At 42.2% G+C, this 23,730-nt stretch overlaps 1 protein-coding gene across 1 annotated transcript in view; it reads right to left on the bottom strand.

Annotated features, from left to right (window-relative positions):
- The window catches only part of ZMIZ1 (zinc finger MIZ-type containing 1), a 556,702-nt gene that overhangs the window by 456,571 nt on the left and 76,401 nt on the right, over window positions 1-23,730 (bottom strand). The window contains exon 2 of the mRNA XM_084845236.1: window positions 10,145-10,262. The gene's annotated coding sequence lies outside the window, so the exon portion shown is untranslated. The remainder of the gene's footprint in view (window positions 1-10,144; window positions 10,263-23,730) is intronic.

The following is a 23,730-nucleotide window of genomic DNA, read 5'->3' as shown; positions in this document are numbered from 1 at the left end:
ATCCACACTTTGTATGTAATAAATGCAAAGACCAGGGGTTCCCAGTGCAGCACCCATGGGTGCCATTACGCCTATGGGCAACTCCAATGGTACTCACGAATGGGTCCCCAATGTGGTGCCCATGGGCACCCTAAAATGTTCTTTTGAATTTAAAAAGGATCTATTATTATTTTTCCATTTTTAATGGATTTGTATGAAAAGCATACAACTTTCTAGCAATTATACATAGGCTTCAACAAAGGTGGACCAAATATCCAAATGAGTATCCATTTGAAGGTGGCGTCTATATGCCACCCATTCAAATATTGAAAGTGTTGTAAGGTCCTCAGTCCATTGCATTATAAGAGGTGAGTGTTTATCCTTTTAATGTTGTAATATCAGTCTCTTAGCTGTCAAAAGGGTGCAGAGAATCTATTTATGCTGACCATTTGTTAATTTCCATGAAGCAGGTAAATAATTGAAAAGAGTGTGTACATCACTGAATATTACAGACTGTTCCAGTACAAAATGTATCTGTGTAATAACCTCCTCCTGCAAAGAAGCAAGTATTGGATATTGCCAAAACATACGTTTAAAAGATTACCTGTATTGCACCACCAACAATTAGCCAGGTCAGACAATCCCTTATTAAAGAGACGTCGCAGAGTCCAATAGACACAAAACAAAACCTTTTGCTGAGTAAGACATAGCCTAAGATCCATAGATGCAACAGGTAGACACCAAAGAGGAGATCTACTGATTAGGCATTTTGTGGTGGTTCCCACAGCATGGTCTCAAATTCCCAGATGCACCCACGGGTCCAAAAAGTTTGGGGACACCTGGCATATGCTATGTTCGTTCACTAGATTTTAAGTGGGAGATCACAGTTCAGGCCTGCCCAGATTGGACCTAGTCCACCACATGGTGTTCAGTTAGAGATAAATAGATATATCGATTCCCAGTTTGCTCCCACTCCCACCCCTCTCCACCGTTAGCTGCTTGAAGAGCTTAGTGACAGATCCATATAGACCCATTCCCATAGAGACAACGGAGCATGCCCCTACGCAAAGGCAGTCTGCATGTAAGCCAGGGATACCGTGCCTTTTAGGTGTGTTTCTGCTGAAGAGACTACACAACTGCATATACTCTGAGCCATCTGAAACAGCATGCATTTTGAAAACAAAATCTGGCAACCTTACTCTCTGTTTTCCACAGAAACGGCACACCTCCTCGAGCGAGACACGATTATTTCCAAAACTTGCAATGCCCAGGGCAAATTACAGGCCCAATCCAAGCCACAAGTGCCGCAGACAAAAGCAGTCTGTGTTTTGCTTACTGCTAATAATGCTGCTTCACTTCATTAAAAGCCGGTTATAATTTTATGCGCTCTTGTTTGATTAATTAACCTCTGGTTAAAATGAATGAGCTCTTGATTTAGGGATGCTACTAATGCGACGCTGGTGAGCCATGGATCACATGCTCCCAATCGTCCCTTTTTATTACCAGCCTTCTTGCATCTTACCAATGTGGTTTTCAAGCTCTCTTCTTCCCCACCCCTTCCCCCCTCTCAAACCAGGCTACAATGGCATGCAAATGCTATTAGGGTGATGAGGGGGAAGATGCCATAATCCACAGCTGACCTAAAAATGTACAAGCCCTCTGCAGTCAACAGTCTGTACCATCAATGAATTAACACAGATCACAAGCGCAATGTGGGGGAGACAGGGAAAAAGAAGAAAGGAACCCAATGTGTGCAGAGCTGAACGATTCGCATGTGTAAACTCCAAAGGCTGGGATTTATTTTTACACAAAGGAGCAACAGTAGTGACAAGAACCATATTTCTACAGAAAATTCCCACTCTGGCACAGATAATATGTGCTACATGTACAAACAGGGACAGTTTCTACTATATACTAAAGATCAACAACTGGAGGCCCTAGGGCCAAATCAGGTCCCTTCTGTACCAGTAGCCTTCTCCCAGCTTGCCAGACCCACAAGAAAAAGGTGCATGGAGTGGTAGTTGTGGCAATGTCACTTGCTAGCAGTCTTCTTTGGGAATTGTTGGAGGGGGGTGCTCTGTCCAGGGGTGGGCAGAAAGTAGATCTCCAGATGTTTTAGACTTCAACATCCAGCATTCCTGACCATTGGCCATGCTGGCAGGGGCTTCTAGAAGTTGAAGTTTAAAACATCTGGAGAGCTACCTTCTGTCTAGCCCTGCCCTGGTCCACTTCCCTCTATCCCTTCCCCAAAGAGGCCTTGTAGAAAACTAGTTGTTGACCAGGTGTTTACAGTGTATTTATGTAATCACTCTTTTCTTCCTCCAGTTTGCAGAAGAAGAGGATTGGGGTGAGAAAATGTGGATGCATGGAGGCTAAATTGTAAGTCACACTGTAGGACTTATTTACTGCTTGCATGATATGGAAGTTAAGCCTGGGTGCTTTCACTTACGATTTCAATACTTTCTGGTGCATGAGTAATTCTGTAAGCACCTTAACTCTCAACTCTCCTCTTCTTTAAAATGGAATTTCAAACTGTTGATATTATAGGGCTAATTGTTTTTTCTACACATATATTTGACTCAAAAAAGAATACACTATACAGCAGGTAAATCGGAGTCTTCGACAAAATATGATGGTGATGTGGGGTAGGGTGAGGAGTATCCATGAATACAGAATTGGATCTAGGCTTCTGCGCCATAGTGGCACAGGCAAGTGCTGCATCTGTGATTTCTATTATGCAGCTTATAGACACCAGCAGAAGCTTTAATTTGATGGTGGCTTTTCAAAACTTCACATAAAAACCATGCAAATGCAAGATGATCCATTTTAATGCTACTCGATCCAACTTTTACACAAATCACATGGAAAAGCAAAGTGTGGGTGTGGCATGTAAAAGTGAGGATGTGTGTGCTCTCTTTTCCTATCTGTCTCAGAGAACTAGCCATACATTCTTAAGGATAAAACAAATGTAATGCTGGGTCCTCCCTGACGACGGTTAAAATATATGGTAGCACCAACAACATTAGCCATGGTTAAGGCATAAGCAGGGGTCCCACTTAATTAGGATTTGAAACCCAACATTAAACCATGGCTTCAAATCCTGGTTAAATCCTGGTTAAATGAAACCCCGTCCTCCGCGCTCGAAGAGGAGCATGGAGCAGCTGAAAAGGGGCTTGGATGGGGGCATTCTGGGGCAGGGAGAGCAGCCTCCTGTCGTGCAGCAGCCTCCTCTCCCACTCGCCCCCCCCCCATGGCTAGACAGCCAAAAACAGCTGTCTAGCAGAAAAAGCAGGGCAGGAGAGGCGCAGAGGAAATGATCCCCCTGTGCTTCTCCTGCCTTGCTTTGGATAAGTGGTCGCCTCCAAGTTTGGAGGCGGCCGCCTATCTATATAGGATTGCATCCTAAATTTAAATAAATAAATAAACAAACAAACACAACTATGTTAATTTTCTAAGATGAGAGGTCTACAATAGAGCTAAGCATGGGGTCCCTTACCATTTAAAAAGCAAAGCATCTCAGCCACATAGGGTGCTTTCTGACTAATCAAAATAGTCTAACTAGTGATGGCCTTAAGCCATTTTCATGCCATAAGTATGAGTTTAAAAATGGCATTGCAGTGAATGGTCTGGGATCACCTACTACTGTAACATGGCTGATGTTCAGCAAATGTAGGCCTAATCACTGCCTGGATGGGAAACCAATGGAAACCCATGCAAGCTGCCCTGAGCAGCCTGAAAATGTGGTATAAGCAAAAGCAAACAAACACTTCCTATACTCCTTTTTTCCCTTCTTTTGAGACAGGAAATTGGAAGCTCCTCCCCAGAAAACTGCTGTACCTTCTTTCATGGAAATGCTTTTAAACAAGGAAGCTAATATAACCTCTGGAACACAAACAAGGATGAAACAGTACAGTTAAGAACAAAGGAAGAGTCTATGGTTGCGACAACCTTTCTGCTTTCAGATCACAGAAGTCTATGGGGCTATGGACAAGGCTACATGGTGAGACAGCCAAGACCCGGATGCTGCCTCTGAGTGCTACGGTGCTGACGCCTTGTAACAAAATGACAGATCACTCCAGTGGAAAAATTAAGGAACCATGTATCCTGTTCTCCATTCCACTGTTCTAGGAATGGTCACCTCACAAGTTGATGGGGAGGACCGGGGATGGATGATGGACATATACATTATTCCATCCCCTTTCTTCTTTGTTCTTCTAAGCAGGCAGGTGAAGTACATGAACTTGCCTCGCACATATAAGCAGACTCAACAAATAAAGTGATGCTTTGCACGCCCCAGGTTTCATCAGGACAGGATATTTACTCTGTACTGGTAAGTAAGAAAAATAAATACTTCTTTGGGAGATAATTAAGGATAAATTCTGAAATCATTAAAAAGAAATAGGTGGGCTTTTATTTTTCATTCCCATAGTTTTATTTTCCCTAGTCATGGATTCAGCGTAAGATTGTCTGAAGTGCTGAACTTCATACAAAATGGACTGGCTGCCAGAAGCAGGGACCCGCAAATTACAGTTGGCTTTAGGAGCCAACAAAGATTGCTCAACACTGACCCTGCCTCCTGTTCCCAAGGGGGACAAGAGGGGTCTTGCTGGTGACATCATTCTGAGGTTTGGAAGCACTCCAAAGCACTTCTGAGGTGCAACACAACTGCAAGAGCTAGTCCCTATACTCCTCTCCAGCTCTATGACAGAGGTGAGGCAGAGGTTCATCCCTGTTGTACTGAGCCTCAAGAGACACTCAGAAAGCAGTAAGGTGTCTTGAGGTGTCTTGCTGCTTTCTGGGGCTCAGCGTGTCATCAGGGAGAGCTCCCAGGTTTCTCCAGGAATATGGACACTAACACACATGCGCTCACCAGTAGCAAGCTGGTAGCGTATCTGTGGACCTCTGCCTCTAATATATACCAGTATGATTATTCCCACATTACCGATGACAGCTGGGTCAGACAGAACAGCAGCCTTTGTCTAAGACCACCTATGATTATTTTTTACTATTTATTTCATTTCTATACCACCCCATAGCCGAAGCTCTCTGGGTGGTTTATAACAATTCATTAAAAAACACAACAGTAGCATTACAAAAAACATTATGATAGAAACAGACTTAAATGTTTTTAACATATAAAATTTAAAACAATTTAAACAGCTAAACAACGTTAATAAACATTGCCCCATCATATGCCATTAAATCATATGCCATTAAATGCCTGGGAGTAGAAGGCAGTCTTAACCTGGTGCCAAAAAGATGGCAGTGTTGGCGCCAGGCAAGCCTCAGTGGGGAGCTCATTCCATAGTTGGGGGGGGGGAACCACTGAGAAGACCCTCTCCCTTGTTGCCACCTTCCAAGCCTCCCTTGGAGGTGGTACTCAGAGGAAGGCCTCAGATGTTGATTGTAGTATCCAGATATATTCAGGTCGGGAGAGGAGATTCGCCAGGAAATGCAGCCCTGAGCTGTGTAAGGCTTTACAGGTTAGAACCAGCACCTTGAAATTGGGCTTGGGAACATACAGGTAGCCAATGCAAGCGGGCCACAATTGGTCTTATATGCTCAGACCTTCTGGTCCCAGTTATTAATCTAGCTGCTGCATTTTGCACAGCTGCAGTTTCTGAATAGCCTGCAAGGGCAGCCCCCACACAGTGTGCATTGCGGTAATCTAACTTGGAGATTACCAGAGCATAGATTACTAAAACCAGGTCATCCCTGTCCAGAAAGGGGCACAACTAGATCACCAGCCGAAGCTAGAAAGTTTGCACCCAATGTAAGGTTTGAAATTTTCCCACTATGCTGCCTCAGCTCACTAGCCCCATTCTCTCCTCTATCAGCTAGCAGACATAAGACAGTAAGATCTAACAGCCAAAACCCACAACAGCACAACGAAACTTGTCATTCTGCTGCTTATGCTGGGCTAGCTACTTCCACTAGTAGGACCATGACTCTTTTATGACATGAAGAATCATCATCATCATACTGAGCTGCGGATCATTTTAAACACAGTTGCCAGCAATTTTCACCTAATTTAACATTTCAAGACAAATTTGGGGTGCTTTGCTTGGATGAAACCTCTGAGGAATTCAAAGGAAGTAGCAACTACTACAAAAGTTAAGAGTACTAGCAAAATCTTAGGGAACTTGTGTGTGTGTGCGCGCGCGGGGGGGGGGGGGGCGTGCATATCCCTACTTTTACAGGAGAACAGCACAGGAAGAGGAAGTAGCATATTCTTAACGCTGGAGACCTCCAAAATAACTATATCACAGCAAGGGATTCAAGTTTGCCAAGGATCTTAGAGAAGCTTTCTTAGTAGTTCGCATATGAAGAAAGGCTAATCTTACAATGATGCTTCTGGAATTTCTATCATGCACAAATTCTGAATGAAGCAGATGTTTATGAGTTCCACTTTCTAGGGAATCACAATGAAAATGCTAGCTTTTCATACACAATGCGACCTCCAAACCTCAATTGCTACCCGCTACCCCCTACATACAAATTCATTCTTATCAGTGAATGATCACTCAGAAGGCAGCTGTATACTGTTGCAGTGTCCTTAGAAATGGTTTATGCATGCTAAATTAGGAATTCCAACTCCAACCTTATCTCAAAGGTTTTCTTTTTAAAAAAACAAATCAAAACATTAAGTAAATATCCTGCTGAAATGCTGCTTGGGGCCTCCAAAGCTCTGCACTTGATTTATGTGAAAGAAGAGAAAAACACAAACAAAGCAGGCTTAGCACACTGAAAGATAAGTTATTACAGACACTGCTTAACATACCAGAGTGTCACACACCTGAAATATGTTAGCTAGAAGCAGTATCGCCTTTCATTTTGAAGATAGCGGAGATATAAGGGAGGGTTAAGAAAAAAACAATTCCTTTTCTTCATTTGTATTCTTTAAAGGATTCTAAATAAACTGCATTGTCAGAATAGCAAATGGGTACCAGAATCTCAAATCCAAGGAGAGTCTTACCTGTGCAACTTTGGAGCAGCTGCAGGCTTGAAAGGATCCAAGAACTAGCAGTGAACTTCAGTGGTGATGCTAGGTTTCTGCAAGGGCTGCCACCCAGGTGCGCAGATCAGCCAAGACATGTAAACGTACTCACCTTGTTACCAGATTCGAGACACAGCTTAAATCTGGATGAATTTGGGTGCTTGCAAGTTTGCTCCTTCAGATTAGCACTCTTCCCTCTCCCCCCGCCCAAAACCATTTCAGCTACTACCTGCCTGAAGGAAAAAGGACTTCCTCATTTTAAGCAAGATTTGGGGGACCAGTTGGTGCTATTTTTTAAGAGCGTGAGAAAGGGAGAGGGATCCTCTCCTTCTAAACTAAGAGATTAGTGTCCTGTGCATTTGGCATACAGTCCTGCATAAGGAGGTAAGAGAAAAAGCAAGAGAAAGGAAATTAGATGGCAGGAACTTCAGGGAAATCCAGTTGGCTCCATAAGAAACCATCTAATTTACCCGCCGGTTCCCAGTTGCTTCTCCTGAATTTTAGGCTGAAGAGACACTCTCCCATAGATGGACTTGCCGTATAAGATCTGCTGCTCCTTTCCAGTATACACATGATCAGCTAGAAGAATCTATTTCCCCCCTTGTCTTCTCTTCACCCCTCATCTCTTCCACTGTAAGCCGGGAAGGAGACTTTTCCATGCTCACTTGCTCTGGTGCAGCTTGCCAACCCATCAACTTGTGTTGGAGTATTAGTATTTATTCTATATGCTTTTTTTATATCACTATCCTACCAAAAGTATGCAAGCACAAATCATTAAAAATGCTGCCTTCCTTTACTTTGCTGACACTGCACACAGTTAACATGGAAATGCTTCTTAACGCTTACAAAGGATTATGGGCAGGATTTTCAGAAGGACACTTGTGGAAGGCTGAGTGCAAAATCCAGGGGGCTCTCCTCAAGCTTCCCATCTGGTTCTCTTGAGAACAACATCTCTCTCAAAAAAGATACTTGACCAATATAATCAGGCAGAAAATACACATCTGGCCTACAAAATGGGAAACCTGAAACATCCTCCACTTAGCCCACTTTACATACATATTTGCATTAGCCATTTGTGCCCTAGCTGTTGGGTCCAAGAACAGAATCAGTTGTTGTAAAGCTTCCTTGCCTGCTCACCTGGTAGCAGTTATTTCTTGCCAATTTGCCAGAAGTCAGTAAAATCATTAGTAGAATAAGTTCTGGAGAAGAATAGTGACTAGCAAGTGTTTGGCATGGACCGAATGCACTGATTTTAAACATATGGACTAACTGGGGAAAGCTTTGGCCAAGCCACAACCTATCAGTCTTGGTTCCCTATCTGCAACATTTATTCATTTCTTTACTTAGATTTATATCCCACAATATCCCATTTTTCAAGCTGACCTAGGATTTGGCAACACCACAGCATTGTAGATCAGAGTTACAGCAGCAGCAACCATTGTCAAGGTACCAGGCAGTGGTGGCACACATTAATTGACCAACAGGGGGCAGCACTGGAGATTATTATAGTAAGTAGCTATTTATTGTTTTATTTATTTAAAATACTTCTACTCTGCCTCTTCTACTATGTTTGAGGGGGCTTAAAACTTTTTTAAAAACCACACACAGTAAAATCTAATACTTAAAAACAGCTAGCACACTACAAGAGGGTAAAACAGCAGCAAATTCAAACCAGATTTTCTCACCAGATTCCAATTCCAAAAGCTTGCCTAAAGAGGAGTCACTTGCACTATTTTCTGAACATTAGCAAGGAGGTATTTTGGATTTTTCAGTTTCTGATTTTTCAGCATCAGAATGTTACAGAAGGCAAGTTTACACATCAAAATGCATAATTTAATGCTATATGGCTAACATGATTGATTTCATAGCATATTTTGTATAGATTTTGCATGGTTGCCCAAAATAAATTTCAGTTGGCTGCCAATTTTGTAGGCTTCTAAAAAGATTTGGTATCAGTGATAGGCCTAATATCAGCTGGCCTTTAAATTTCAATCAAAATTGGTTAAGCAGTGTGACTTCAAGGGCATGTTCGTGCTGGTAAGGAGTTGGCATCAGCCATCTTGACTGCCACCATTAGTTTTAGGGTCAAAGCTGAAGTGAATCACTTAGGTTTGACAGATTTGGATTCAGCAGTTCAAAAACCATTTTTAAAAACACTCACACAAACCAATTCCCCTTAAATAGCCTCAAACAAATTTGGAATACCTCCCTGGATATAGAAGACTGACTAGCAAGCTAAGAGCAAGCAGAAACAAACTTGGAGCTGCCATAGCACAGCATAGCTTACAATTCAGGTGCTTGACGGAGGCAATTTCTACCTACCCCAAGTGAACATGTGAATTTCAAGACCGCCTTCAACCTGTGCAGGCTTTCCTGCATTTTAATGCATATAAATTACTTCACTGAAAATCTGTGAGGATTTAAATATGGTAAGATCTAGACATTAGGAAGGTCTCTCATACCCCAAAGTTGACCTGTTGAATGGGAAAGCAACCTGTTCAATCAAAAGTCTACCAAAGGCACTATTTTTTCCTTGAAAAATCCTGAAGCAAGTGTTTTCCAGCAGCTTTTCAGGGACAGTGAAAATATTATTCTGGGCAATGGGCTAACTATGGTTAAGAAATCATGCTGCCCTCTCCACTGACTTGCTCCCTTCCCCTGTTGGCCTTAAGGTTCACATCAGCATCACTTTCCAGAGAGTGGCTAAGGCTAACCAGGGTTCTTTCTTAGCCAGGATTTCAAGCTGGCTAACAAATCCTGGTTAACAGTGAACCTGGTCAGCATTAACAGCTGTTAATGTCAACGCTGATGTGACACTTGGCCATGATTAAGGCCAGCAAAAGACCAGTTTTGCTGGACAGAAGAGGAGAGAGAGACCATATGATTCTGCATGATCTCCTAGGCTTATGTCTGCACTAGCCCTCCAAAGGAATGCTGTCTGTGTAAAGAACAGAAACCAGAATATACATACAAAATGTTTCCAGAACTACTTCTTCATACATTTAAAAAAATGTAACACTCTTAAGGGAGGGAAGGCAATCAAGGTGAGCCAAGAAGTGATGTAAGAATAAAAATTTCCACACAAACTAATTCAGACTTCACCCATCTTTCTCACCTGCCCCCTGAGGAAACCTAACAGGCAGAACATCCAAACGGGCAAATAATTACCTTTTAACTCTCTGAAGAGGCCACCATCAATTAGCATACAGGAGCTCTTAGCAAACACAGAGAAACAGAGGAAGGGAGCTGGGAGAGATGCCTGCACCCACGCTGCACAAGTTCTTTCCTAACAGAAAGAAGATCAGAGAGAGAAAGTAGTTAACCATTACTTTTCAGATCTTTGGTAGAGATTATTTTAATCCCTAAACATGGAAAGAATGACACCAGTGTAGGCAGGACCTCAGTCTTCAAGGAACATTATCACGTTATAATATCAGTAAGACACACTTTAGTATAATATCTCTCTTAACAATAAAATATTCAAAATGATGTTGCTGTGTTTATTGCAAGGCCACATTTCAGCTTACTAGTTGTTCCTGAAGTACCTTAACAAATTTGACACTTCTTCCCTGCCAGTTAATGAGTGAGGCAAGCCAAAGTGTCCTCATTACAGGAACAGAAATTTTACATACCCTTTTTAATATGCAAAGTAATTTATGACCATAACCTTAATAGCCCCTTTTACCATCTTGGGAGGTGTCATTACTATTCACTTTTTATAGATGGGGAATTGAAGCCAAATACTGGTGGCTTTCCCAAGGCCACCCAGTGAAATCTTCACAGGTACGAAGTGGCAACTTGCTGACAAACCCATCTTTCCAAACCTGGTCTGAGTTAAAATAATAAAAATTTAAGGAAACGAGATGGAGAGAGTCCGTAATCAGCAATATAAATCAAATATATCCCTCTGAATTTAATTATTGTAACACTCAGATGCTTTAGGCATTATTATGATGAAAAGTCTCCCCTGACCTTAAAAAAAATAATTACACAAGAGACTTAGGTGGCAGAGCCAGTTAATAATTGCTGCACTAGTTAAATCTGAAGTGCCTAAACATTTGCAACATGTAGCTTCCCATCTATTAGGAAATGTAAAAATGGAGGAAGAAGAATACTAAGCATCCATATAGCACATTTCAAGTATTCACAGCGTTCCACATACATTATTTCAGCTCCAGGTTTCATGTGGGGAACCCTCAGTGTGCCCCTTTCTCTAAGTGGGCCCACCTCCTCACTGCTGTCAGTGCTGCCCATTCACTGGCCCTCTCCTTCTGGGCCCACTCTGCTTAAGTACGGGAGAGTACAATGTTTATTTTATTTTATTTATTTATTGCATTTATATCCCACTTTTTTTCCTCTTGCAAGGAACCCAAGGCGGTTTACATGATCCTCCTCCTCTCCATTTTATCTTCACAGCAACAACCCTGTGAGTTAGGTTGAGCTGAGAGGCTATGACTGGCCCAAAGTCACCCAGTGAGCTTCCACGGCCAAGTGGGGACTAGAACCCGGATCTCCCAGCTCCCAGTCCAACACTCTCGCCACTACACCACACTGCTCTCCCCCTTCACTCTTGTCACTGCTGCCATGCTCGGAGAGGGGAGGTGAACAGGCAGAGAGGCAGAGGAGCAAGGTCAGGAGGCGCTGGGGTTTGGCACTGGGCTTCAGCATGTGCCCAATGATGCCAGCCCTGCTTACGACACACTCTGTAAAACAGGTCTGCACTGTAATCCCCATACTGCCAATGTGGGCCAGCTGAAAGAATAGTGGTGCAGAGTGGTAGGCGGCAGTATTGCAACCGAAACTCTCCCCACAACCTGAGTTCGATCCCAGCGGAAGCCAGGTCCCAGGTAGCTGGCTCAGGTCGACTTAGCCCTCCATCCTTCCGAGGTCAGTAAAATGAGTACCCAGCTTGCTGGGGAACTATAGTCTGCCATGAAAACGCCAGCACAAGCAGCGTCCCTCTAGGAGTCAGCACTGACTCGGTGCTTGCACAGGAGGAACCTTTCCTTTTAAGGCCACCTAGGGAGCTCCCATCAGAAGTGTATTTTGAACAGAGGACTTCCCAGTTCACATTCTAAGGCAGTATTCTATATACGCTAACCTGGAGAAAGCTCCACTGAATGCAGTGGAACTAAGTTCCAAGTAAGCATGCATAGGAAAGCAGCGTTAGGCTGCAGTCCACTGCACGTTTATTTGGGAGCTGCACTGAACAGAATGGGAACTGACCAGAAAATATGCATTAGATGACTGTGCCGTTAAATCATTACACTCCATCAGTTCTAACGCACATGCTTGCAACATATCTACACTACAAATTTATATCAGTTGTATACCAATTTAACTCCCCCCCCCAAAAAAAAAATCCTGGGACATGTAGATTGGTGTGGGTGCTGAACATTCTGTTCAAGTCTGTAGTGTAGATATGTCTTAGCAAAGTATTCACACTTCTCTGTCTATAGTGTCGCTATTTCGGTCAGAATAAAGACGTTTTCATTCAATGATATCCACAATTCAGATTCAAGAAATGCTGACTGTTCAAAGCTGATGGCCACATCACATAAGCATATCACCATATATACTCATAGCCATATCAAGTCTCTGAGTGCCAGTCCTTGCATAGCCAAAACAGCACCACCCACACACAAGAGGGAGGTATCAGCAGACTCAGGGGAATCCCAAGGTTTGCAGAAGTAGAAGAATATTTAGAAAAATAAAACCCCAGAGGGCAAACAACCGCCCCCCCCAAGCCCAATCAGACTGAGCATGCTCAGTGGGCATGGAAAACTGGAGAGGGGGAATGGAATGGAATCCTGAACAGGAAGCAATCCACACTGCAGCATTTCATTGTAGGTTTCTCTTGTTTATGTCCTACAAATCAATGCATTTTTCATCAGCTCGCAAAACTATGGAAGTTCAGCTTGGCCTGACATGGACCTATGGATGCAGACACCCAGTATACCACATGTAAGCAAACAGAATTAGAGAACCACGCGTTCAGCATGACAAGAGAACCCAAACATTCAATCTAATCAAATTTAAGTGATAATTGAAGATACGACAGCTGTGTTCACAATCCTCCTACAAAGATCTGCAACTGTAAATTTTTCTAATGGGTTTAGTCCAATCTTTTTCCTAAGCCATACCATTAGCAAAAACGAGCCTGCAGCCAAACCAGCATGAGCCAGGATTTCATTAGAGCTCACGCTGAACAGGGTAATTTCTGGTCAGTGCTTGGACCCAGAGAACCAAAATTAAATCAGGTGCTTTTGAATGTGGGTTTGGCAGCAGTGAAGATTTACTTATTCAGATTTATAGCCCGCTATAACCCCTTTAGGCTCTCAACAGCTTACAATATTTTAGTTTTTATATGTTAGTAAGAATATATTCAACATACACATATTCCTTTAAAACCAACCCATACACCTACACTTTTTCACTAAAAGCCCACCCCAAGTAAAAACACACATTTGAATTTTACACACACAGGACTTACGACTGTGGACCTTTGAGGGTACTGCTGCTGAAATTCCAAGTTCCCCAGTTTGATGCTAATCAGTAAAGTGGGTGTCCTGTGCACAAAAAGGTGTGACATGAAAATGAGGGGAAGTGTGTGAGCGTTCACCTGAGTGATTGGGGAGGAAGACACTTGGTGGTCTGCAGTAAAATTGCCATTTGAAAGAAGCTCAGTTTGGATAAAAGGGAAAAAGGGGGGGAACTGGCCTCAATAAACAAGAAGAAAAAGGCTGAACGGGAAGCTAGCCAAGGAAGTTGTAGTTTGTCTGACAGGAGGTGCACATTTGATAAAGTGCAGCGACTGCTTGTAACTACAGTAAGCCCTGTAAGAAAAAGGAGGGTTAGAGACTGAACCCGGGACCAAGTTCTGAGACTGAAGGGGGAAATTCATTAGAGCAGGGGTGGGCAGAAAGTAGATCTCCAGATGTTTTGGACTTCAACTTCCAGAAGCCCTTGCCAGCATGGCCAATGGTCAGGAATGCTGGGAGCTGAAGTCCAAAACATCTGGAGATCTACTTTCTGCCCATCCCTGCAGTAGAGTGATTCAAGATAGGTAAGAGTCTATAGGGAACAACCACCACAACCACCACATAGAGAAAGGAGGAGAGTGTGCAAAATCATAAAAGGAATTAAGATGATGCCATTTTACATTTAACGAAAGAAGGGACGAAAATAAGGCACTAGCAGTTAGAAAGCCATAGGTTAATTCCAGACTTAGACATACTTAGAGTAGACCCACTGAAATCAATGGGACTTGAGTTAATCATGACTTAAGCTACTCATTATTAATCATGATTTAAGTTAGCCACTATATGGCTAACTTAAGTCATGATTAACTTAAGCCCCTTTGTTAATCAAACTTAAGGTGGGCCCGCTGAAATGAATGGGACTTAAGTTATTCATTATTAACTTAATAATGACTAACTTAAGTCCCATTCATCTCAGTGGGCCTACTTTAAGTATGATTAAGTTTGGAACCAACTCAAGCTCTCCAAGTTCAGAGAGCAGCAAAAATTAGGAAAGAATTTGGAGGAACCTAGGTATGAAAAAATTAAAGATATGAATGTGAGTCCAAAAACTGAAATGGTGTGAGAAAAAGCTTTCACAGTAGTGCTCACAGTGAAGAAAATAAATAGCTAGCAAAGTGAAAGCTAACAGAATAAATGTGGGGGGGGGGGAGTGGGAGAGAGAGAATTGCAGTTTTTAAAAAAGTAGGTGTATTCACATACTCACTCCTCCACCCTAAAAACAAGTGGCGACATATAGAACAACGTCAATGAGAAAATGGAAAATGGTGTTAAACCAGGGACTAATAATATTCCAATAAAGACTGATGTGTGTGTGCACGCGCGCACGCGTGTGTGTAAAGTTCATTAATGTTTTTAAAAGAGACTGAAGATATATTTGAAAATGCATCAGAGAGAAAAAATGTCAACAACAATGTAGATGGTTTTACAGAGTAGAGTGAAGGTAAGCAGAAGGATGTACTGTATAAATATACCATTAAGAAGAGATGGAGAAATCTATACATTGTTCTCAAAACCAAAATAAAGTGGAAATGTAGGGACAGTGATAAGGAAAAAAATACCAACGTTCAATTCGAGTTATGACACCAGACATTAATAACAGCAGTCCAAAGGAGAATGACATAAAAGGTGTATACAAAACAATAAAACTGGGGGGAGGGGAAGAGGGAGGGATGTTTCTAAAATAGGAAGGCAACATTGAAACTGTGTTCTATTGACAGCAATGATAGATATGCGCATAGAAACACTGTACAATACTACAAAGGCGGAGGATAACTGCAGGAATTAAAGTGGCTTGTATCCAGAAAGGCGGGAAACTTCCAAAAGCAAAAAGAGGAGAGGATATCCAAGCGGTGCATGTATACACATATTAATTAACAGTATAACAGGGGAAGCATAGTAAAAGTAGTCAGACGTATAAAGGAAAATAAAATCATTAAGAAGAAACGCCGAACACATGTGTGTTCGTCAAGGAAAAAAATACAGAATATAGCAACATGACAAGGTTTATTGTGATTTTAACTAGAGTACACAATATGCCTTTATGTGTCAACAAGCAAGCAAACAAACAAATCCAGCCCTCAGAGTGCCACACAAATCATCAATTTTGATATAGATAATTTGATATATGTGTCAATACTCAGTCAAGCATTTCAGCTCTCAGAAAAAGTGGTCATATTTGCATCTACCCCAGTTTTGTCACAACTGAAAGGTCACTGTTCCTTTAGTAGAGTATCCAAGGTTTTGTTGTTGTTCGTTTTTACACAACATCTCTCAACTGGTAAGCATTCTCTTTTACAGATAATATTTACCAGCATAACAGCGCACTTTCCTTTGAATCCAGGAACCAAGTTTAAAATTCTACAAGAACATGGGGTATATTGTTTTTTTAATACAAGGAACAGAGAAACATAACATAACAAACCTATATCCTGATGATCAGCCTTTGCCAATAAATGGGCAATTATATATTTTAGATACATCTGAAGCAACTAAGAATAAAGTTTGTAAAAAAAATGAAATGTGCAAATCAAGATTTGCTATACAATTTACCCTTACGAATCCAGTAACTAAACACACATGCAGAAATGTATAGGTATGTAAAGGGAAATACCTCAGTTACAGTTAGTAAATGCAGAAAGAGGGCCAAGGAGGCACAATCTTCCACAAGGTTTTATTGTGAACCTACTTAATTTAGGGCACAATCCTATCGAGATAGTCGCCAGTCTCTGAACCCGGATGCTACCGACTATCCTATGCAGGGCAACCACAGCACAGAGGAGAGGATCCCCTCCACGCTCCGGCCACCCTGCATTCTTGGCTAGGCCTGCGTTTTCACATGTCTAGCTGCGGCTTTGGGGAGGGGGAGGGAAGGGGCCTGGAGACTGGATAGGAAGCTGTGTAAAGCAGCTTCCATGGTCTCCTCCCCTCCCCCAGGAGCGCCCCGTTTTTTTCCTCTCCACGCTCCATTTACAAGCACAGGAATGGTGACGGCATGGAAAAAAACCATGCTGGCGACAAAGGGGAGGGGAGTGTGGTTTCTGGGAACGGAGGTCAAACGACTTCAGTTTCCAGAAACCAAAAAATCCTATGGGTATCTAGATAGTGTCCAGTGGCTACAGGATTGCTCTCTTAGTTTCTCGTAAAAGAAAAAGATGAAGGGTATAACAAAATGAGAAAAGATAAAGTCGGGGCAAATGTACAAAACAGGAACATTTTTCATAGGTCTCACACTTGTTCCATAACAAAAACCAAACATTACAATACATTATTTAACACTATTTTAAATAACTGTCAATAAATATTTATTACTTATTAAAATTATTTTTAGATTACTTTTCATCATAAAAGATAAGTCAGTTTACACAGTAAAACTGATACAATGAAGGAGTAGTTAAACATATCCAGAATTCAATAATGCTGGTACTAGAAATCAGTGTCTGGGAATGCCCACATGAATAGATACATTTTTCCTAAATGGTGGAACACCTGCACCGTAGATACCCATCAGATCTCTAATGGGAGTTAATTGTACAATATGAGGGGCCACCATGGAGAAATCCCTCCTTCGTGTCACCATAACAACACCAGGGGAGTTGCTGTGCACAGTCAGTGCACACCAGCTGCTGATTGCTGCAGGGCTGGACAGCTTCATTGCCTGTTTCGTGCTCCTGTTCAGGTTGCACCCAGGACAGATGCCTTCATCACCCCACCCTAAGTTACACTACTGGACAGACCTTCTAGAGCAGCCATCTTTCAGGCACAGCTCTTGCCTCTGATTAGATGCTGAGCTTCTACCAAAGTAGACCTTGGAAGGAATATTCAGTGGATTCCACCTTCATCCAAAGCATCTCTTATTTTGAGGTAATTACAAATAATGTTTGCAACATACAGAGCAATAACCATGGCAGAAAAAGGCAGCAGCCTGGTATTTTGCAGAACAGTTTTTGCGTGTTGTTGTTGTTCTGCTGTCAACTCCTGCTGTTCAATACGACTCTCAGAATATTTGACATTTTATAGAAATCAGGTTCTTGAGTTGCAATTATGGGACATTTTCTTGAAACTCTCTGAAAGGTGGGAAAACATTGAAGTACTTCAAAACTCAGACACATATATTTCAAGTTTGCTATTTCAAAGCAAACAATGGTTTCAAGTTTTCCACAGAGTGGAAAGTTTCAAAGTCCAAAGTTTCTAACAGAGCAGGCAAAGGATAAAGCTCATTGTAAAATTGTGATTCAGTGAAAACCACCATCCCTTCCTACATGCATCCTTTTTAGAAGCAGCAGTTATGTTTCCCACACAACTGTATTTCCTGCCACCATCAACCCATAATGACTGCCAGCTGTTTCTCACAGAGCCAGTGGACAAATGTCTGACTACAGAGCACTCGGGGCATAAACCAGTTTTGTAATGGAGTAGAGTTACTGGTTGTCAGCAAAACACATTTCCTCATACCATCATAACCTCCTTGACATAAGCCTCATGTATTTTCCTGAGGAAAATAAAAACTTTACAGCCTGATACCACCTCTTCAACCTACTTAATGAGAACTACATGTATCGTACCACATCAGAGACTGTAGTCTGTGCATGCATCCCTCACTTGCCATCCCCAAGTCTAGAGTTGCCACAGAATTTAATCTAATGCAACATTTCTGGAGGTGGTGGAATGGCAATGCTTGGCCAAAACATCAGAGGAATTTTGAGAAAAGCAAGATGAGTGTTGATGTGACTAACCAAAAATATCAGGGGGTTCTTCAAATGTCAGTTTGGGAAGACAATAATGTAGGTTTGTTGTGAACATGCTTGTGCACACTGTCTGCCTGTCACTAGCACTGGACATCCAAGTTGGGAGTTCAGGGCTGTTGAAGAAACTCTCCATGTAGTAGGCCAGGCTGATAAGCCACGATACCAGAGCTGCCATTAATTTCCACCTACAGTTAAATTTTGAGTCAAACTGCCTGCTCAGAAGAAACATTTGAGCAGCCCAGAATTTTTTTATTTCACCCCAAAATTAGCAATGTTTTTGAGAGGAGATTCCACATTTAATCAATACTGATGTTGAAATACATTTCATGCATCATATAGACATAGACTGAAGAAGGATTCACTAAACTAAAGCCTTCACGGAGGAACATTTTGGTAAATTCCATAGACTTCTGTATATACACAGTACTGAGGGGATAGAGAGGACTATTTACCAAGTAGTAACTTACCACAATGTTTACATAGTCACATGGTAAGCCAGTCATGTGTGCCATCCTGCAGAATAGTGTGAAGGATGATCCCCCTGACCTGTTTCTCAGTATTTATTATCAGGTGCAGATACATGATAAAAATTACCTTCACCACTTAGCAAGTTGGTACAGACAATCCCCTTTCTGAGCGACACAGTGATAAAGAGACTATTTAGTAAATGGTTGCCTGGACTTCTTTGTCAAAGTTATCAGTCCTAGTTTTCCTCTCACCCACTCTCAACTTGGGAAATGTATTACTATTTTACTTGCAGATGCTCTGGACACGAGACACTCATGATGATCTTCCAGCATTGCTTTTGAGTCCTTTCAGCATGAATTTTGAACTGGGTATCTGCTTGCTTTCCAAGACAAAGTCCCCGTTTACATGTACTTTGCCCACGGTTGCCGTTGTCTCTGTGGTCGCTCCCAAGTTGGCCCAGGTTTGTGAAAAGGCTTCCGTCCATGCGATTCAGCTTCCTGGCACATTAACAAACCAAGCTGAAGTATACAGACAGATCTTTAAATGTACCTGACCCAATGTGGAAGCAACCATAGAGGGAATGGTACTATACCAGGCAAGGTACATATGTATATAAATGGGGCCCAAGAACAATTCTGTTTCCGAACACAACAAATATCATAGTGGAAACCGCCAATAAACTTAGCAAAACGAAGCGCTCCTGCAAAACCTAAGGTTCTGTGAGAATACGTGGCAGAGTAGGATTGTCAGGCAAACAGATGCCATCCATGGAGTGGTCTTCTCTTGGGGATCCCTGTTGTCAAGCTCAAATACTTTCCATCATAGAGAGAAATGACAGCTAACACAGACTTTTGTTTAGCTCTGCAACTACTTTATTGGCAATGCAGAAAAGCAATTACCTTGCTAGGTCACAGAAGTGGGGGACATTTGGGGGGGGTTAAAATATTTCCTTCCATACTTAGTATTAACTGGGAGGGGGGTGGTTGGTCCCTCAAGTTCCTCTCCAAGAGCATTTTAATCATTAAATCCCTGAGCCTGTTTAAATCCAGGCCAGTTTAAAAAAGTGTGGGTACCATTTCTTAAAAACACACAGTAAGTGGATTAAATTATTGATAACCATTAAACGGGGGTAGGGGGAGAAGAATTAAACTAGCGCTCAGCTGTTATCAATCATTAATGCAGTTTCCACTGGAGCATCTCACTGGGTAGATATCGCGTAGCGCAGTGTACAGAACACAAACCCAGGGGGCATGAATTTATTTCTGGCAGGAAGAGAAAGAAATATTCTGTGGAGTCAAAATGCAAGAGGTACAGGAAATTTTTGTTTGGAATGATTTACTTAGCCAAAAGGGCATCCACATGTACTTTGAATGCATGCCTAACCAGAGTTGAGTGCTCTACTGTACCAAAAGGCATTTTAACATATTTTGTGACAGCAAAGCCAAGTTTTATCACCAAGTGTACACGCCACGGGGAATTGCAGCCAATTTGGCTGCCTGATGAGTGTACCTACATGATTCATGTGCTTCCAAACACAAGTTTGTCATATCTGAAAACAAAGTTAATAGAAAACACAGAGCTACAAATAAACGTTTACCCCCTTCATAATGTATACAGTACAACCTCCCTCTTCAGCAAAAGAGATCGTTACCTTGTCATGGTGCTGGAGCTTGAGCACCTCAATGACGTCATGAGCTAAACCGTGAAGGGACACCCAAGACGGGAAGGTCATGGCAGAGAGGTCAGACTAAATACGATCCCTGGATAAGGAAATGGCAACCCTCCCCAGTATTCTTGCCATGAAAACTAAATGGATCAGTACAACCAGAGATATGTCGGTATACCATCGGAAGATGGGACTCCCAGGTCGGAAGATGGTCAAAATGCTACTGGGAAGGAACAGAGGATAAGTTCAACTAGCCCCAGGTGTGATGCAGCTAGCTCAAAGCCGAAAGGACGGCTAGCAGCCGATGGTGCTGGTGGTGAACGACGAATCCGATGTTCTAAAGATCAACACACCATAGGAACCTGGAATGTAAGATCTATGAGCCAGGGCAAATTGGATGTGGTTATTGGGGAGGTGTCAAGATTAAATATAGACATTTTGGATGTCAGTGAACTGAAATGGACGGGAATGGGCCACTTCACATCAAATGACCACCAGATCTACTACTGTGGACAAGAGGACCACAGAAGAAATGGAGTAGCCTTCACAATTCATAATAAAGTGGCTAAAGCAGTGCTTGGATACAATCCCAAAAATGACAGAATGATCTCAATTCGAATTCAGGGTCAGCCATTTAACATCACAGTGATCCAAATATACGCCCCAACCACAGATGCTGAAGAAGCAGAAGTAGATCAGTTCTATGAGGATCTGCAGCACCTACTGGATAACACGCCAAAAAGAGATGTTATTTTCATTACAGGAGACTGGAATGCTAAGGTGGGTAGTCAAACGACACCTGGAATTACAGGCAAGCATAGTCTGGGAGAACAAAATGAAGCAGGACATAGGCTGATAGAATTTTGCCAAGACAACTCACTGTGCATAACAAACACTCTCTTCCAACAACCTAAGAGACGACTTTATATATGGACTTCACCAGACGGTCGACACCGAAATCAGATTGAATGGGCCTTAAGAAGCATTGCTAATAACAAGGCAGCAGGAGATGACGGTATCCCAGCTGAACTGTTTAAATCTTGCAAGATGATGCTGTCAAGGTGATGCATGCCATATGCCAGCAAATTTGGAAAACACAAGAATGGCCAACAGATTGGAAAAAATCAACCTATATCCCCATACCAAAAAAGGGAAGCACCAAAGAATGTTCAAACTATCGAACAGTGGCACTTACCTCACATGCCAGTAAGGTAATGCTCAAGATCTTGCAAGGTAGACTCCAGCAATTCATGGAACGAGAATTGCCAGATGTACAAGCTGGGTTTAGAAAAGGCAGAGGAACTAGAGACCAAATTGCCAATATCCCCTGGATAATGGAGAAAGCCAGGGAGTTTCAGAAAAACATCTATTTCTGTTTTATTGACTATTCAAAAGCCTTTGACTGTGTGGATCGTAACAAATTGTGGCAAGTTCTTGGTGGTATGGGGATACCAAGTCATCTTGTCTGCCTCCTGAGGAATCTGTATAATGACCAAGTAGCAACAGTAAGAACAGACCACAGAACAACGGACTGGTTTAAGATTGGGAAAGGAGTACGGCAGGGTTGTATACTCTCACCCTACCTATTCAACCTGTACGCAGAACACATCATGCGACGTGCTGGGCTTGATGAAGCCAAGGCTGGAGTGAAAATCGCTGGAAGAAACATTAACAATCTCCGATATGCAGATGATACCACTTTGATGGCTGAAAGCGAGGAGGAGCTGAGGAACCTCATGACGAAGGTGAAAGAAGAAAATGCACAAGCTGGGTTGCAGTTCAACCTCAAAAAAACCAAGATTATGGCAACCAGCTTGATGGATAACTGGCAAATAGAGGGACAAAACGTGGAGGCAGTGACAGACTTTGTCTTTCTAGGCGCAAAGATTACTGCAGACGCTGACTGCAGCCAGGAAATCAGAAGACGTTTACTTCTTGGGAGGACAGCAATGACAAATCTTGATAAAATAGTGAAGAGCAGAGACATCACACTGACAACAAAGGTCTGCATAGTTCAAGCAATGGTATTCCCCGTAGTAACCTATGGCTGCGAGAGCTGGACCATAAGGAAGGCTGAGCGAAGGAAGATAGATGCTTTTGAACTGTGGTGCTGGAGGAAAATTCTGAGAGTGCCTTGGACTGCAAGAAGATCAAACCAGTCCATACTCCAGGAAATAAAGCCAGACTGCTCACTTGAGGGAAGGGTATTAAAGGCAAAACTGAAGTACTTTGGCCACATCATGAGAAGACAGGATACCCTGGAGAAGATGCTGATGCTAGGGAAAGTGGAAGGCAAAAGGAAGAGGGGCCGACCAAGGGCAAGGTGGATGGATGATATTCTGGAGGTGACGGACTTGACCTTGGGAGAGCTGGGTGTGGCGACGGCTGACAGGAAGCTCTGGCGTGGGCTGGTCCATGAAGTCACGAAGAGTCGGAAGCGACTGACTGAATAAACAACAACACAACTTCCCTAGTTTCCCAACATCGTTATGCTGAGTATGTTCCTCCCCATCCCCACTAGGAACAGCCAATGATAAAGACCGGATACGGGAAATGCAATGGGACTCAGAATTCTTAATCTTGGTAATAGTATATAATATTATCTGCAATAGTTTTTTTTAAGGATTCTAATTGCATTCTTCATTAACATATTCAAACTCTGGAAGGCAAACTATTTCTATCCACCATTCTCACACAATCTCCTCCTTCCCAAGATGATTCCGTAGCTACGGGCCTATTGAAAACTACTCTTGCAGTGAGCAAGTAGATGCATACTGGTAGGTAAAAAGCACTGAAATCTTTTGAAGTCCCCATTGGGTACATTGCTGGAAAAAAATATTGCAAAGATAATCCATGGGGAATACATCAAAAAATGGCACCAGAACTACTTACGGTAGCATCACAGGAATTATTTCTCATGGGATTATTTATTTACAACTATGGCACAAATGCAGGACTGAGTCTTGTTTCATGAAAAATTCATGAAACAAAAAACAATGAAGCAGGAAAGCCAGTATCCTAGAATATAAAATACAATCGTTTGGTGTGTGTTTTTTAAAAAGGCCCATCATTGCATCAGAGATTCCATACTCTGTATGAGTTACAAACCACTTTAGAACACTAGTTAAAACTTAACTTTTGCAGTAATACTTACTTCGAACATTAACAGGTAATAGACATTAGCTTCCACACTTGAAGAGGTAGCAATGTCAATACCACTGAAAGTTTTTAGCTTATACTTAAAGATAATGAGAAATTGGAGCAGTGTAAAGACGCAGCCAAAAAGAGAGATCTAATGTGAATTGTGTCAATAGTGCTCAGCCAAATCTAGAA

The sequence above is a fragment of the Heloderma suspectum genome, chromosome 3 (genome assembly GCF_057233095.1).
Source record: "Heloderma suspectum isolate Gila_16-S chromosome 3, 16-S_ref, whole genome shotgun sequence".
Lineage (NCBI taxonomy): Eukaryota > Metazoa > Chordata > Lepidosauria > Squamata > Helodermatidae > Heloderma > Heloderma suspectum.
The sequence above is the reverse complement of the archived record's forward strand: the minus strand, read 5'-3'. Positions and strand labels throughout refer to the sequence as shown.